A 16081-nucleotide genomic window follows, 5' to 3' on the forward strand; every position below is an offset into this window, starting at 1 on the left:
GGGTTAGAGGTTAAGTTAGGGTTAGGGTTGGAAGTCAAGGTTAATGTTTAGGTTTGAGAGTTAAGGTTGGTGTTAAGGTTAGGGTTAAGGTTGGAGGTCAAGGTTTAAGGTTTTAGAGTTAGGGTTGGTGTTAGGGGTTGGATTAAAGGATAGGGTTATGGTTGAGTTAAGGATATAAGGTTAAGGTTGGGGTTTAGGGTTGGGGTTAATGTTAAGGTTAGGGTTAGAGGTTGAGTTTAGGGTTAGGAGTTTGGGTTTAAGGTTAGGGTTAGGGTTGGAGGTCAAGGTTAAGGTTTAGGTTTTAGAATTAGGGTTGGTGTTAAGGTTAGGGTTAGGGTTAAGAGATAAGGAAAAGGTTAGGTTTTAAGGTTGGGGTTAGTGTTAAGGTTGGGGTTAGGGTTACGGTTAAGATTAGTGATTGGAGAGTTAGGGTTAAAGGTTAGGATTAAGTTTTAGGATTCAGGTTAAAGTTAAGGTTAGGGGTAGGTATTGTTAAGTTTTGTTAAGTTAGGGTTAGGGTTAGAGTTAGGATTAGGGTTAAGATTAGTGATTGGAGAGTTAAGGTTAGGGGTTAGGGTTAGGGGGGTTAGGGTTAGGGTTAGGGTTGAGGAATACTGAACTACATGTAATCACACTAATAGTTCACATATACATTTTTCCGTAGCTGCTAGTAGTTCAACTACCTTCACCTTGGAATCAAGGAGTTGACTTGTTTTTTGGTCTTCTTTGCTTGTTTAGTTTAATTCTAAATAAGAATGGTGCTTCAAAAAAAAAAAGTTACGTCCTCTGTACAGTTTCCTTGTCAGCTCTGCGTCCAGCAAAGAAGTCACAGCGCCTTATGCTAATGAGAAAGCTTACAGCACCAGGTATTCCCAGGCGGTCTCCCATGCAAGTACTAAGCCGGCCCAACCCTGCTTGGCTTCCGAGATCAGACGAGAGCGGGCACTTTCAGGGTGATGTGGCCGTAAGCAAGTGTGCAGGGTGAAATCCAGCTATTTCTAGACGTGAAAACCTGAAGGTTCTCAAAACTGTTGAATAAACAGCTTGGGGTTGAGGAATACTGAACTACATGTAATCACACTAATAGTTCACATATACAATTTTCCGTAGCTGCTAGTAGTTCAACTACCTTCACCTTGGAATCAAGGAGTTGACTTGTTTTTTGGTCTTCTTTGCTTGTTTAGTTTAATTCTAAATAAGAATGGTGCTTCAAAAAAAAAAAGTTACGTCCTCTATACAGTTTCCTTGTCAGCTCTGCGTCCAGCAAAGAAGTCACAAGGCAAGGCAAGGCAGCTTTATTTGTATAGCACATTTCAGCAACAGGGCAATTCAAAGTGCTTTACACAAAATCAGTTAAATAGATAAAACACAAGTAAAAACAGTTAAAAATCATAAGCATTAAAAACCGGTAAAACACATGAATAGACAGTTTAAAAAAAATAGACACATAAAACACAAGAATAAAAGTTACAGTGCAGCATAAGAAATTTAAAGAAATGAGCAGTCATTTAAAGAAAGGCAGCATCAAAAAGGAAGGTCTTCAGCCTTGATTTAAAAGAACTGAGAGTAGCAGCGGATCTACAGGTTTCTGGGAGTTTATTCCAGATATGAGGAGCTAGAAACTGAAAGCTGCTTCACCCTGTTAGTTCTGACTCTGGGGACAGAAAGTAGACCTGTCCCAGATGACCTGAGAGGTCTGGGTGTTCCATAGTGTAGTAGCAGATCAGAATGTATTTTGGACCTAAACCGTTAAGTGATTTATAAACTAGCAAGAGTACTTTGAAATCCATTCTTTGAGACACAGGAAGCCAGTGTAAAGACTTCAGACTGGAGTGATTGATCCAGTTTCTTGGTCTTAGTGAGGACCTGAGCAGCAGCGTTCTGAATCAGCTGTAGCTGTCTGATTGACTTTTTAGGGAGACCTGTAAAGACCCCGTTACAGTAGTCAAGTCTACTGAAGATAAAGGCATGGACAAGTTTTTCCAAATCCTGTTTGACACATAAGTCCTTTAACCCTTGATATATTCTTAAGGTGATAGTAGGCTGACTTTGTTATTGTCTTAATGTGGCTGGTAAAGTTCAGGTCTGAGTCCATGACTACACCAAGATTTTCTGGCTTTGTCTGTTGTTTGTAACATTGTTGTTTGAAGCTGAGCGCAGACAGCAAAAGGCTCTTTATTCTTTATTCTTTATTTGCCATTGCCTACATTTTAAATGTCTGTCTGCCAATAGGTCTAAAACATATATAACATATAGCTTATTTCTTGTGACAGAGACTGGGACTCCAGGTTAATAAGATTCTGACCGAGAAGCAAGACATGAATTCAAGTGGGATTTTGTGAGAAGTCTGTGTATGTTCCCATCCAATTAGATTCATTTGGTATTGATGATCAAAATAATACCTAACTCCTGTGAAATTATTTGAAACTTAATGAGGACTAGATTAGACTTAAAAAGATTTAAAGCTGAATCTGGTTTTCAATTTGGCCCAGGTGTGTCTGTTAAAACACCAACGGAGACAACTTCTCTCTGTTGATGCTTTATTACCATCAAGCATCAGATAAAGATGGGGGGGGGGGTTAGCTCTGCTAAGGCTGTGTGTGTGTTAATAAAAGAAATAAAACATTGTAAAGGCTACCATACACAATGTATAGGAATCTTACAGTGAGGAAAATAAGTATTTGAACACCCTGCTATTTTGCAAGTGCAGCTTAGGCATTATATGGTGTGTTGAGGTGCTACAGGAACATTTCTGCAAACAGTCCTAGCAGGGCTCATCATGTTGTTGTGGCCGAGTGGTTAAGGCGATGGACTAGAAATCCTTGGGGTCTCCACAACGACAACGCCAACGAGCGCGTGTTTTTAAGAGTGGTACCAAACCAATGACACATCAGAGTATACCAAATCGCAGATGTTGCCTTCATAAACAATATTGTCTTATCTCATAGGTACTGGAAGCAACCAGTCTCCACCAATGTATTTCTTATCAATCTGTGTTACAAGATTTGCAGTGAACGTTGTATGTCCAGCAGAAAGGCAACGGGTGTGTTACTTTTCAACTATGATTTTATATCGTACAGTGCAAGCATTTGCCCAGGTTTGATTTCAAGCCACCGCATATTTCAATTTCCTTGCGGGAGTCATCCCAAAGGATTAATAAAGATAAGTCTAAGTCTATCTCAGAAAAAAGTCAAAAGAATTTCAAAATCTCAGGGGATGTAGCTCAGTGGTAGAGCTCATGCTTTACATGTATGAGGACCTGGCATCTCCACAGTATTATGGTAGAGTCTTTAAAAAGAGCTGCAGAAGATATTACCTCCTGTGATAATCTGACTGGTAGAAAGCACTTTAAACGTACATGTTTTACAGTTTCTATTTACAGTATTTATTACCTGTAGTGTAGTATATTTACTGTATTACACTCCAGTTTTTATGGTGTTACAGCGGGAATAAAAGGTATGAGCACTGTAGTTTCTTTTTTTATGGATGAAATAATCTCAACATGCCATTAAGTTTACTCTTCAGCAGGTGGAGACATTTCACTTCAGACACTTGCAACATCAGAGGCTTTGTTAACATCAACAGACTGAAAATAGACTTGATACTGATACAAAGCACAGGAATTAGAAGAGGATGGTTTCAATCCCTCAACCTCTGGGTTATGGGCCCAGCACGCTTCAGTGTCTGTGATTGACATTTTGAGGGGAGATTTGGGACCCTGTGGCAACCAAGGTTCCAACAGCTTACGGTAGTAAAGTTAAACATTTGGTAGACCTTGCAACTATCTTTTATTGAGCTCCCTGATTACTCACACATTGATTATTCACATGTAAGACTTGTGATGGCTGGTGTTTTTAAAAAAAAAGGGCATTGTGAGTACAGCTATAAAACATCAGTAAGGAGTCTACCAGTTGCCTCTTATCATTTTAGTTTGGACACCCAGTGAGGCTTACAATGTAAAGAGAGGAGCCTGGTGGGCTAGAACTCTCCTCTGCTGGATCGGGCTGTACTGCACCGCCTAATATACACCCTTGACATATGGATAGTCCTAATATTTATATACAGGCTTATATTGCAATCTCGTCACCCTACATGTAGGTGTACCTATATTTAAATGAACACACAGTAGCAAAGTTTATGTAGTGTTTTTTAATTTTACCTGTGTTTTTTTCTGTGAGGGACAACTCTGTCCGCTTATTTATGTAGCATGGAAGCTAGCTTGGAGCTAACTAGCAGCCAGCCTGCTTCCAAACAAATACTTTTTAATTATCTCAACACTTTTTAACAGTCAAACTGAAACACTGGCGGTGAGCTCCAGGTCCTGCAGCTGCTGACGGACATGGATAGCTTCAGACCCGCTCACCACTAGTGTTGGTGGATTAGCAAGCTAGCGTTAGCAAACTAACACCGCTTATAAATAAATACATTTTAATTATCCTAACACTTTAAACAGTCAAACTCAAACACTGGCGGTGAGCTCCAGGTCTTGCAGCCACGGACGGACCACCATCAATGGGTATAATGCGTGCCTTTTAAATTACATTTTTATTTTTTTAAGCAGGCTGGTTGGTTAGTTTGCTAACGCTAGCTTGCTATTCCACCCAACACTGGCGGTGGGCCTCTGGGGGTTTGCCCGCTGCTATCGGGTCGGAGCTTTCCATGTCTCGCTGGAGATCAGATCCCGTTGAGGTCGGCAGCGGAGATTTCTAGCGATGTTCCCCGCTGGCCGAGCCCCACTGACGGCGGACCGTCTGCGTCTGCAGCACCTGGAGCTCCAGTGTTTCAGTTTAACTGTTAAAAAGTGTTGAGATAATTAAGGTATTTACAGTATTTAGAAGCGGCTAGATGCTAGTAAGCTTATGCTAGCTTTCATGCTACATAAATAAGCGGACAGAGTTGTCCCTCATCTGAGGATAAAAACCCTGCTGCCCCCTCCCCCCATCCTGTTGGCTCAGAGCTCCACAGACTAAGTCCACAGGTACAACTTAGTTTTGCACCAAATGTATCGCAAGAAGTGTTGCAAAAGTCGAGGGTGACTCGCCGCTGTGGAAAAGTGACTGAAGTGAAAAAAAAAATGAAATAAAGTACAAGTACAGAATTTTTTCTACAAGCTCTCAAATCATATTCTCTAAGTGCTCACATCACATCTACGCGCTCTCACATTTGCACCATATTTACCTTCATATTCTTTGTTGAACTTTATTGCTTTACAACACCAAAGCAAGTAAGCGCTGTGACATAACATTGCTCTTCTGAAGTGATTTTGGAGAGGGACATCAGGTAGAAATACTCTGGTGACTAGCATGACACCATTGTATTCATATAATAATCAATCCAGGCTAACGTGAATGACAGTGACTGCATGTTGCTTCCTCTAAATTTCAGGTTGTGGTCGACTAGCGAGGCCAGCTCGTCAGTTTGATAAACTGACCAGACCTGCATGCCTCTTGTTCTTTGGGCTAACTATATTAGCTTTAGCCTGGCTGGTAGCAGCTTTCTGCTTGTTTCTTTAAGCTAACTATTTTAGCTTTAGCCTGGCTGGTAGCAGCTTTCTGCTTGTTTCTTTAAGCTAACTATATTAGCTTTAGACCGGCTGGTAGCAGCTTTCTGCTTGTTTCTTTTAGCTAACTATTTTAGCTTTAGCCTGGCTGGTAGCAGCTTTCTGCTTGTTTCTTTAAGCTAACTATTAGCTTTAGCTTGGCTGATAGCAGCTTTCTGCGGTGGGAATGGCCGGGAGACGTTGTGATTATGTTGCATTAATCAGGGGTTTAGTTTGTATTTGAGGAGAACATAAAACCCCAACTACTGTAGCGTCACTCACTACCCATCAAATACTATGACATCACTGTGTCTGAGGCAGCTGTTGCCAACGGTAGGCTACTTTTCTACACACGGAGAGCCTCACTTCCCATACCAAACCCCGTCGGACTAACGTCACATACACACGTGCCCACATGGCTACCTGTCTTAAAGGGGAACGGTCGGATGGTAATAATCATGTAAAGGAGAAACAGTGAAAGGTTACTTTTCTATCAAGCAGCAAAAAAGTATAACGTCAACATCGTAACGTCCTGCGATGTGACTTTCGCGCAATGCGCACATCGTGATGTCAATGCTAAAACACAATATTGTTCAGCCCTAACTGACGGTATGCTTCAGTAAGCTAGTTTGCCAATTTTATCTTGGTAATGCCACATGTAAGTATATCTTAGTTTATTTAGATACCCAACATAGGTTATACTACGTACACTGTATAACAATACATTACGTGTTTCTTTAGTTCATCTACATTTTTGCTAGCCTGTTGTGTAGTTATATGTTTTTACAATTATCTTTGTTTAATATCTGTGACTCATTACTATCTAAGTAACTGGTCATTGTGTTTTCTCCCAGTTTCACCCTTTGTTACTCAAATAAACGTGTTACAAGGATCCCGGTTGCCAGTGCTTGATGGTGGAAGGTGTTTAGCTGCTGGTCAGATTGCACTGCGTTACGTACGTGAAGGACAAGACATATTTCATGGTAAGTATTTCCAGGTAATCTCTGCACCTCTAATCTCTGCACCTCTGTTATTCTAATATTACCATGTAATAAAATTGAAACAGGCAGTTTTGCATTTTCCACCACTGATTCATGGTTGTTTGACAGTAACTACCAGAAGCATTTCCAGGTAATCACTACACCTCTGTCTTACTACGTAATAAAATAGAAACAGGTAGTTTTGCATTTTCCACCACTGATTCATGGTTTTTATTTCAGAAACTACCAGAAGCATTTCCAAGTAATAACTACACCTCTGTTTTTGTATTATTACCATGTAATTAAATCGAAACAGGCAGTTTTGCATTTTGCACCACTGCCTTCTAAATCTCTAGCCATGCGCCATTTCTTGCCTAAAACAATATAACCAACAATATGTTAAATTAAATTTGATAGATGTAACTCCCTGATGGTCTAATGGCTAGGATTTGGCGCCCTCACCGCCGTGGCCGTGTTCAATTCCCGTCAGGGAATGGTCAGGACTTGACAGATACAGATTTAAAAGAGCAAGTTTTTGGTTGATTTGTCAAATTCTTCCTCATTAGTTTAACGTTTTAAAGAGTACCATTTCCTTTAAATCAGACCCCGACAGTGGATGTATCCTTTTGTCATCATTGATGGGTCATAAACACTTCATCTGCCTCCATCTCAATAACAATTCTTTTCATTTTTTCAAGCAGTAACTAAACCCCTACCAACATTTTTAACTGAAAACCAATGTATGTGAGTGTCAAGTAATGTTATTGTTGGATTCAGGTCCAAATTTTGACATTTTAGCGCAATGCAAAGGTGCATAACGATTTTTTTTCTACATACCTGGAGCGATGCAAAGCAGGGGTGGCCGACTAGTCAAGGAATAGCAAGAGACTTGGTATTTAAGAATACTAACTGACTATTGACAGATGTGTAATCTGTCATGTCCTGCCTTCTGAAGCTCTAGCCAGGCGCCATTCCTCGCCTAAAACAATATGAGTCATTCCTGTAAGTGAAAAGAAAACTCACATCTACAAAGATAAATTTGAAAGCTGTGGCTCCCTGATGGTCTAGTGGCTAGGATTCGCGCTCTCACCGCCGCGGCCCGGGTTCGATTCCCGTCAGGGATGGTCAGGACTTGAGAGACTCAGGTGTGATGTTTGAAAGAATAAGTTCCTGGACTTGATTTTGATTTGTCAAATTCTTCCTCATTAGTTTAAATGAACTGACAACATCAGTTATATGACTTACAGTTCTCAAAGACGCACACAATCTCAACTGGTTATCCTTTAGACAGCTAGTCTCTTTTTCTTTTCTCTCACTTTTTGTCTCTGTCTGGCCTTATGTATTTGCTTGTATTACATCAAGTGACCTGCATACCAATGACCGTAAAGATCATATGTACAGTACATGGTTTTCAGAAATGTACCTTTAGATAAAGGTAAGGCCACTTGGGTTATCTTTGGGCTGCTCTATATTCACCTACAGAATGATAACCCTAGAGTCGGCTTACTCCAGGTTATTTAAGCATCAAACGTTCCTGGGTGGACTTGAACCACCATCCTTTCGGTTAACAGCCGACTGCGCTGACCTATTGCGCCACAGAGACTGCGCCTGTCTGATGTTTTATGAGCGGGAGCTCAATCTTTAAGCCACAAGCATTTGCTTTATGGCTTTTTGAGGTTGCGCTGCACTTGTATGCTTATCAGGCTATTTTCCTGTTACTCAGAAATTGGGGAAGCTGACTCATTTGGAAATGTAGAAGCTGGACGTGCGTTGTATTTTTCTTACATGTCAATTGGATTCTGACTTTGAATTCAAATATTTGGCATCCAAGACAATTTGGGAACTGATGATGTATCAGTCATTTTGCTGGTGGTTCTTGGTCACAGCAACAAGCTTGATCATACAGTTACACACCATGTATCACAAAACTGTTGAGTGGGGCCTTATGTATTTGCTTGGATTACATCAAGTGACCTGCATACCAGAATCAGAATCAGAATCTGCTTTATTCGCCAGGTATGAGGACACATACGAGGATTTTTTCTTTGGAGCATTGTTGCTCACACTGTGCTTACACACAAAACACAAAACAACCGAAACAAAAAATATACACACTAGTCTATACACACAATATATACATACTCTAAACAGAACAATACAGAGGCCGTCAGAGATGGCAAAAGTACTCACTGCCCGTGCTCAAGTAGAAGAACAGATAATTGTGTTAACAAATACTCTGGTAAAAGTAGAAGTACTGATTTACCTTCTTTACTCAAGTAAAAGTACCAAAGTACAGGCTTAAAAGTAAAAGTAGCCTTATGAATGAAAAAGCTACCTGGACCAGGCAGATGATCCTAGAGAGCACACTGAGAAACTACAGTGGACATGGAGAAAAGACTCTTTATTCTTTATTCTTTATATGCCATTGCCTACATTTTAAATGGCCGTCTGCCAATAGGCCTAAAACATATATAAACATATAGCCTATTTATATTGACAGAGACTGGGACTCCAGGTTAATAAGATTCTGACCGAGTACCAAGATATGAATTCAAGTGTGATTTTGTGGAAGTCTGTGTATGTTCCAATTTAATTAGATTAAGTTTGTAATGGTAACTCCAGGGAAATTATTTGAAATTAGTGAGGACTAGATTAGAACTGGATTTAAGCTGATTCTGGTTTTCCAACTTCGGCCCAGGTTTGTCTGTTAAAACACAGACGGAGACAACTCTCTGTTACTGCTTTATTACAATCAATCATCAGTATAAACATGGGGGGGGGGCAGCACTGCTATGAATGTGTGTGTGGTAATAAAAGAAATAACAACATTGTAAAGGCTATCATACACAATGCATAGAATCATACAGTGAGGAAAATAAGTATTTGAACACCCTGCTATTTTGCAAGTGCAGCTTAGGCATTATATGGGTGTTTTGAGGTGCTACATGAACATTTCTGCAAACAGTCATAGCACGGCCAATCATGTTGTTGTGGCCGAGTGGTTAAGCGATGGACTAGAAATCCATTGGGGTCTCCCCTCGCAGGTTCAAATCCTGCTGACAACGAGCAGTGTTTTTAAGAGTGGTAGCAAACCAATGACACATCAGAGTATACCAAACCGCAGATGTGCTTTCATAACAATATTGTGTTATCTCATAGGTACTGGAACCACCAGTCTCCACCAATGTATTTTTATCAATCTGTTTTACAAGATTTGCAGTGAAGTTGTATTGTCCAGCAGAAAGGCAACAGGTGTGTTACTTTTCAACTATGATTTTACCATAGCAGTGCAATCATTTGCCCAGGTTGATTTCCAGCCACCGCAGTTGCATTTACAGGTTTTGAAGCCATATACAACAATAACATTACATGTTTTACCCAGGTTTCTTCTTTTCAGTGATATTCATTTCCTTGCGGGAGTCATCCCAAAGGATTAATAAAGATAAGTCTAAGTCTATCTCAGAAAAAAGTTTAAAAAATCTAAAAATCTTCAGGGGATGTAGCTCAGTGGTAGAGCTCATGCTTACATGTATGAGGACCTGGCATCTCCAGCAGGTATTATGGTAGAGTCTTTAAAAGAGATGCAAAGATATTACCTCCTAATCTGACTGGTAGGGTTATAGAACGTAGTGGTAGACTAAGACCTCCTGTTACACAAACTAAGCGGTATGCTATCTCTTTATACCCCATGCTATCAGACAGCACAACAAGCACTTAAATGTACATGTTTTACAGTCTCTATTTCACTGTAGTGTAGTATATTATTGTAGTACACTCCAGTTCTATTGGTGTTACGGCGGAAATGAGCACTGTAGTTTCCATTTTTATAGATTAAACAAACTTAACATGCCATTAAGTTTACTCTTCAGGAGGTGGAGACATTTCACATCAGACACTTGCAGCAACAGATGCTTTGTTAGACATCAACAGACTTGATGCTTATACAAAGTATAGGGAATTAGCAGAGGATGGCTTCGATCCATTGACCGCTGGGTTATGGGCCCAGCACGCTTCCGCTGCGCCACTCTGCTCTGCTGTTCAGTTTTTGGGGCTGGAAAATCTTTAATATACATACATATTGAGGGGAGGTTTGGGAAACTGTGGTAACCAAGGTTCCAACAGCTTACAGGTTGTAAAGTTAAACATTTGGTAGACCTTGCAACTATCTTCTATGTGAGCTCCTGAATACTCACACATTGATTATTCACATGTAATACTTGTGATGGCTGGTGTTTTTTTAAAAAAAGGGCATTGTGAGTACAGATATAAACATCAGTAAGGAGTCTACCAAGTTGCCTCTTATCATTTTAGTTTGGACACCCAGTGAGGCTTACCGCGATGGTTTGGACTGGGTCCACTAGGGTTTTCTGCTGCTCTCGATCAGACGGCTGTACTCACTCGGGTTCTTCATAATGCACAAGACTTTCCCCTTTTACTAAAGACTTCCTTGGAGGGGAACGCCGATGAGTGAAACTATTTTTGGTGGGATTTGCTTTTTGGCCGAGCCTTTTGTACTTGTGAAAAACAAATATGCTGTCCTTAACTAGACTCAGAGTCTTAACAGCAGCTAAATAATAGAAGCAAGAGCCTTGCCAATTTTCATGGGCCGTGGACAGCTACTGAGACGACAGGACTCCCCCTGACTGAAAAATGGCTAGAATCTCTTTTCTGGGTGGGATACTTGTCAATTGAGCTACTGTGAGTTTATGTGAATGTTTGTTCCCTCCAGGGGAACACTGTATTAGCTCCCTTCGATAGCTCAGTTGGTAGAGTGTAGGACTGTAGAGGCATGAAGTTGAAATTCTTCGGTTGCTGGTTCAAATCCGGCTCGAAGGAGCACTCTTTTCCAGAGTTTCCCTTCGGGGATCTATAAAGTATTTCTGATTCTGATGTAGAGATGGACGGACGACCTAAAAGCATAATACTTCTTGCCGAGACATAACAAGAAACAAAAAGAAGAAGTGTGGGAGGTAGAGTTAAAGGATTTCTTTTCAGGACACCCAAATTTTGTCGCTCAATATGGCAGGCATTCTATGCATCCAGGGCCAAATGTTTTACCATTTCATCCACTACGGGCCCTAAGGAAACGTGTGGCTGTGAACTCTTATTACCCATAGCAACAACAAGTAACAACGAGTGGAAGTACTTCTCTCTTTTCGTCTAATCGTCACTATACGGCCCAGTTTAATCTCGGTAAATTTTGCAGAAATCCTGCAAACAGCTACGTTGACTGTTATCTGTGAGGATTTTAAAAATCTATCTGTCAACCCCGTCTTGCCCGTATTGGATGGAATGATGTCAATTTGCGCTTTTTATGTATACATACAGACTGGATGCAACAAAGAACCCTTTTCTCTGCTATTGTACACAAACCAAAGTTTTACAAAAAAAAGATAACTTTCACCAAATCCCTCAGTTAAATCACAGTCAGTAACTTTATATGTGTTGACAATAAAGATGCTCACAAAACGCTTTACTTGCAATTGCGTTTCTCGTGCACATCATGTCCTCTTGAATACAAAGAACTGCTATGTTCTTAATTCCAATATCATGTCTTAGATGTTACCAAAATTCAATTTCCAATGTTGGTAAAATGTTTTGCTTCTAAAGTAGTCTTTCATCCAATATAATCAGAAAGCTCAATCTGGCAGTGTTGCCATAAAAACACCACATGCCAAACAAACTACTTAACAATTGCCTTTCGAGTCACTGACTGATCACATTTACTTGATGGAAATTGCTAATAAGATGTTTTTAAGTGGCTCGTTGGTCTAGTGGTATGATTCTCGCTTTGGGTGTGAGAGGTCCCGGGTTCAACTCCCAGATGAGCCCTGATGGCAGGAGCTGTTACGATGCTAATCTGTAATTTAAAATCCAGTTTATCGTTAATTTAACACAGATAGGAGCAAGCAATGTGTTGGCAATTTTCATATCCTGCTTCAACTGCACGCAATAGAAGAAACTGGGTAAAAATGTGAGGAACAAACGAGCAGGACAGGACTCTCCTTGTTGTTGGTCTAGGTTTATGATTCTTGCTTAGGGTGCGATAGTTCCTGGATGAGACTACTTTGCATATAAGTGGAGGTATGGATTGAATAATCTGGTTTATTTATTGAGTGTGATGGACGAGAGAGTGTCACCTATTTGGCAAATTCATCACAATATTACTATTACTTTTTACTGGCAAAATCAAGTCTGTGTTTTGGTAATAATATTTTGTATCAAATGTTTCCTGTTGGCAAATGATATTGGGAAACTGACTCAAGCTGCATTTCCTTTTTACGAATATGAATGTTAGCCTGCAGTTCTGGAATGTTAGGTGCAGTTCTAGAACAATAGGTTGAAGTTGTAGAATTTGAACATGCATTGTCACCAGACTTTAGTTTGATCTGAGGAACAGGAGGTCAGCACAGGCCATGGTTGTAGAATGCAGGCACATTTTAGTCTGGTAGATTACAGGGATTTTTACACTGGGATGGACCTGCTAATCTTGACAGACGATCTGCCCCAATACAGCCACATTATACAGTGCAGAACTCAGTGATTCCCAAGGCAAGGCAAGGCAAGGCAGCTTTATTTGTATAGCACATTTCAGCAACAAGGCAATTCAAAGTGCTTTACACAAAATCAGTTAAACAGATAAAACACAAGTAAAACAGTTAAAAATCACAAGCATTAAAAACCGGTAAAACACATGAATAGACAGTTAAAAACAAAGAGAAAATAAAACACAAGAATAAAATTTACAGTGCAGCATAAGAAATTTAAAGAAATGATTAGTCATTTAAAGAAAGGCAGCATCAAATAGAAGGTCTTCAGCCTTGATTTAAAAGAACTGAGAGTAGCAGCGGATCTACAGGTTTCTGGGAGTTTATTCCAGATATGAGGAGCATAGAAACTGAAAGCTGCTTCACCCTGTTTAGTCTGACTCTGGGGACAGAAAGCAGACCTGTCCCAGATGACCTGAGAGGTCTGGGTGGTTCATAGTGTAGTAGCAGATCAGCAATATATTTTGGACCTAAACCGTTAAGTGATTTAAAACTAGCAAGAGTACTTTGAAATCAATTCTTTGAGACACAGGAAGCCAGTGTAAAGACTCAGAACTGGAGGTGATGTGATCCAGTCTCTTGGTCTTAGTGAGGACTCGAGCAGCAGCGTTCTGAATCAGCGCAGCTGTCTGATGATTTTTTAGGGAGACCTGTAAAGACCCGTTACAGTAGTCAAGTCTACTGAAGATAAAGGCATGGACAAGTTTTCCAAATCCTGTTGACACATAAGTCCTTTAACCCTGATATATTCTTAAGGTGATAGTAGGCTGACTTTGTAATGTCTTAATGTGGCTGTTAAAGTTCAGGTCTGAGTCCATGACTACACCAAGATTTCTGGCTTTGTCTGTTGTTGTTTTAACATTGTTGTTTGAAGCTGAGCGCAGACTTTAATCGTTCCTCTCTTGCTCCAAAAACAACCACCTCAGTTTCTGGCACATCCAGCCGTTAATTTGTTCGATGCACTTAGTCAGTTTGTATTGGACTATAGTCCCCTGGCGATAAGGTTATGTAAATTTGTGTGTCGTCCGCATAACTATGGTAACTTATTTTGTTTTTCTCCATAATCTGAGCCAGTGGAAGCATGTAGATGTTAAACAGAAGAGGCCCAGAATGGAGCCTTGCGGAACTCCGCACGTCATATTTGTACGCTCAGATGCATAATACCTATAGACACAAAGTAATCCCTATTCTTTAGGTAGGATTCAAACCAGTTAGTACTGAGCAGAAAGGCCAACGCAGTTTTCCAATCGGTCTAGTAGTATGTCGTGGTCGACCGTGTCAAATGCAGCACTGAGATCAAGTAATACTAAGATTGAAATTGTGCCATTATCTGTGTTAAGGTGGATGTCATTAAAGACTTTGACAAGAGCCGTTTCAGTGCTGTGGTGTGGTCGGAAACCCGACTGAAAGGTATCAAAACTGTTGCTTAGTGACAAGAAATGGTTGAGTTGTTGAAAGACTACTTTTCAATGATTTTACTAAAACGGAAGGTGATATTGGCCATAGTTGCTCATTAGTGACTTGTCTAGGTTGTTCTTTTTAAGAGTGGCTTGATTACTGCAGTTTTCAGGGCCTGTGGAAAGATACCTGAAAGAAGAGATGTGTTCACAATCTGTAGAAGATCAGAAGTCAAACAAGTGGAAACATTTTTGAAAAGTCCCGTTGGTAGAACATCAAGGCAACAGGTCGATGTTTTCAGATGTTGAATAATGTCCTCCAGGTTTGTATGGTTGATCGTGTGAAATTCTGTCATATTGGAACTATTTTTGCTTGAACACTGTGACAAACATATCCTGGACTTGATATGGAGGCACTGACTGTTTGTCTAATCTTTTGAATTTGTCTTTGAAGAAGGAGGCAAAGTCATTGCAGGCCTTGGTAGATAAAAGTTCAGATGCTACTGGTACTGGAGGGTTTGTTAACCTATCAACAGTAGCAAACAAAGCACGGGAATTATATTGTTTCTAGAGATAATATCAGAGAAAAGGACCTTCTTGCATTCCTCAGTTCCAATTATAAATGCGAAGTCTCTCTTATAGGAGTTATAATGGACCAGGAGATTTGTTTTTCGCCACCTTCGTTCAGCTTTCCTACACTCTCTTTTTCTGTTCTCACCATCGGACATTCTCCATGGAGATCTTTTCTTACCAGATACAACTTTGACCTTAGTGGGAGCAATGGCATCAATAACATTGTAATTTTACAGTGAAATTATCTACAAGCTCACTGACTGATAGCCCAGAGAGGGTGGTTGTGGAGGAGAAAAGCTGTATAAATGTGTCACTGGTGTTTTCAGTGATATACGTTTTCTGATTATCTTTGTTTGGACACTTTGGGCACAGAGTAGTGCGTTAAAGACAAACAAAGGAATGATCTGAGAGAGCAACGTCAGTCACCACAACCTTGGAAATGTTCAGACCTTTGGAGGACAATCAAGTCCAGAGTGTGCCCCTTATTGTGGGTGGGCTCCGTCACATGCTGAGTCAGTCCATAGTTCTCAAAAACACAAACACAGCTCTTTGGGTCCTGTCCTGGGGGCTGTCAAAATGAATGTTAAAATCACCCGCAATGATTACACAATCAAAGTAATGCAGATAATAGACAGCAGTTCAGTGAAGTCATCAATGAAGGTTGCACAATATTTAGGTGGCCTGTAGATATTTAGAAACATCGCTGAGGGAAGATCTTATTGAAGAGCAACATATTCACAAAGAAACAAAATTTCCATAACATATTGCGTACAGTGGAATGAGGTCATTAAACAAAATGGCGACTCCACATCCTTTCTTATTCACTCTATTCTCACTCATAAAACTGAAGTTAGGGGAGCGGACTCGATGAGAACAGCAGCGCTGTTATTATGGTCTACCAGGTTTCAGTTAAAAACATAAAATCTAGATTGTGCTTAGTAATAAAATCATTGATTAAAATGATTTCCTGCCAAAGACCTGGTTTAGTAACGGCTAGTGTAGTGTGTTTTCATTTTTGGGACAGGCTGTAGCTGACGAGGAATG

General features: G+C 40.2%; 3 non-coding genes across 3 annotated transcripts; 2 read left to right on the top strand and 1 right to left on the bottom strand.

The window, feature by feature from the left end:
* Positions 1–851: 851 nt before the first annotated feature.
* LOC116676142 (5S ribosomal RNA) lies at positions 852–970 on the bottom strand. Its single transcript, XR_004328600.1, has one exon. It is a non-coding gene; the product is annotated as a 5S ribosomal RNA (ribosomal RNA).
* A 9943-nt stretch (positions 971–10913) lies between these two features.
* On the top strand, positions 10914–11025 carry LOC116676143 (U5 spliceosomal RNA). The gene has a single exon (XR_004328601.1). It is a non-coding gene; the product is annotated as a U5 spliceosomal RNA (small nuclear RNA).
* Positions 11026–12279: 1254 nt separating this feature from the next.
* trnap-ugg (transfer RNA proline (anticodon UGG)) lies at positions 12280–12351 on the top strand. Its single transcript has one exon. It is a non-coding gene; the product is annotated as a tRNA-Pro (tRNA).
* Positions 12352–16081: the final 3730 nt, after the last annotated feature.

Source organism: Etheostoma spectabile, unplaced genomic scaffold (assembly GCF_008692095.1).
Source record: "Etheostoma spectabile isolate EspeVRDwgs_2016 unplaced genomic scaffold, UIUC_Espe_1.0 scaffold00002712, whole genome shotgun sequence".
NCBI lineage: Eukaryota > Metazoa > Chordata > Actinopteri > Perciformes > Percidae > Etheostoma > Etheostoma spectabile.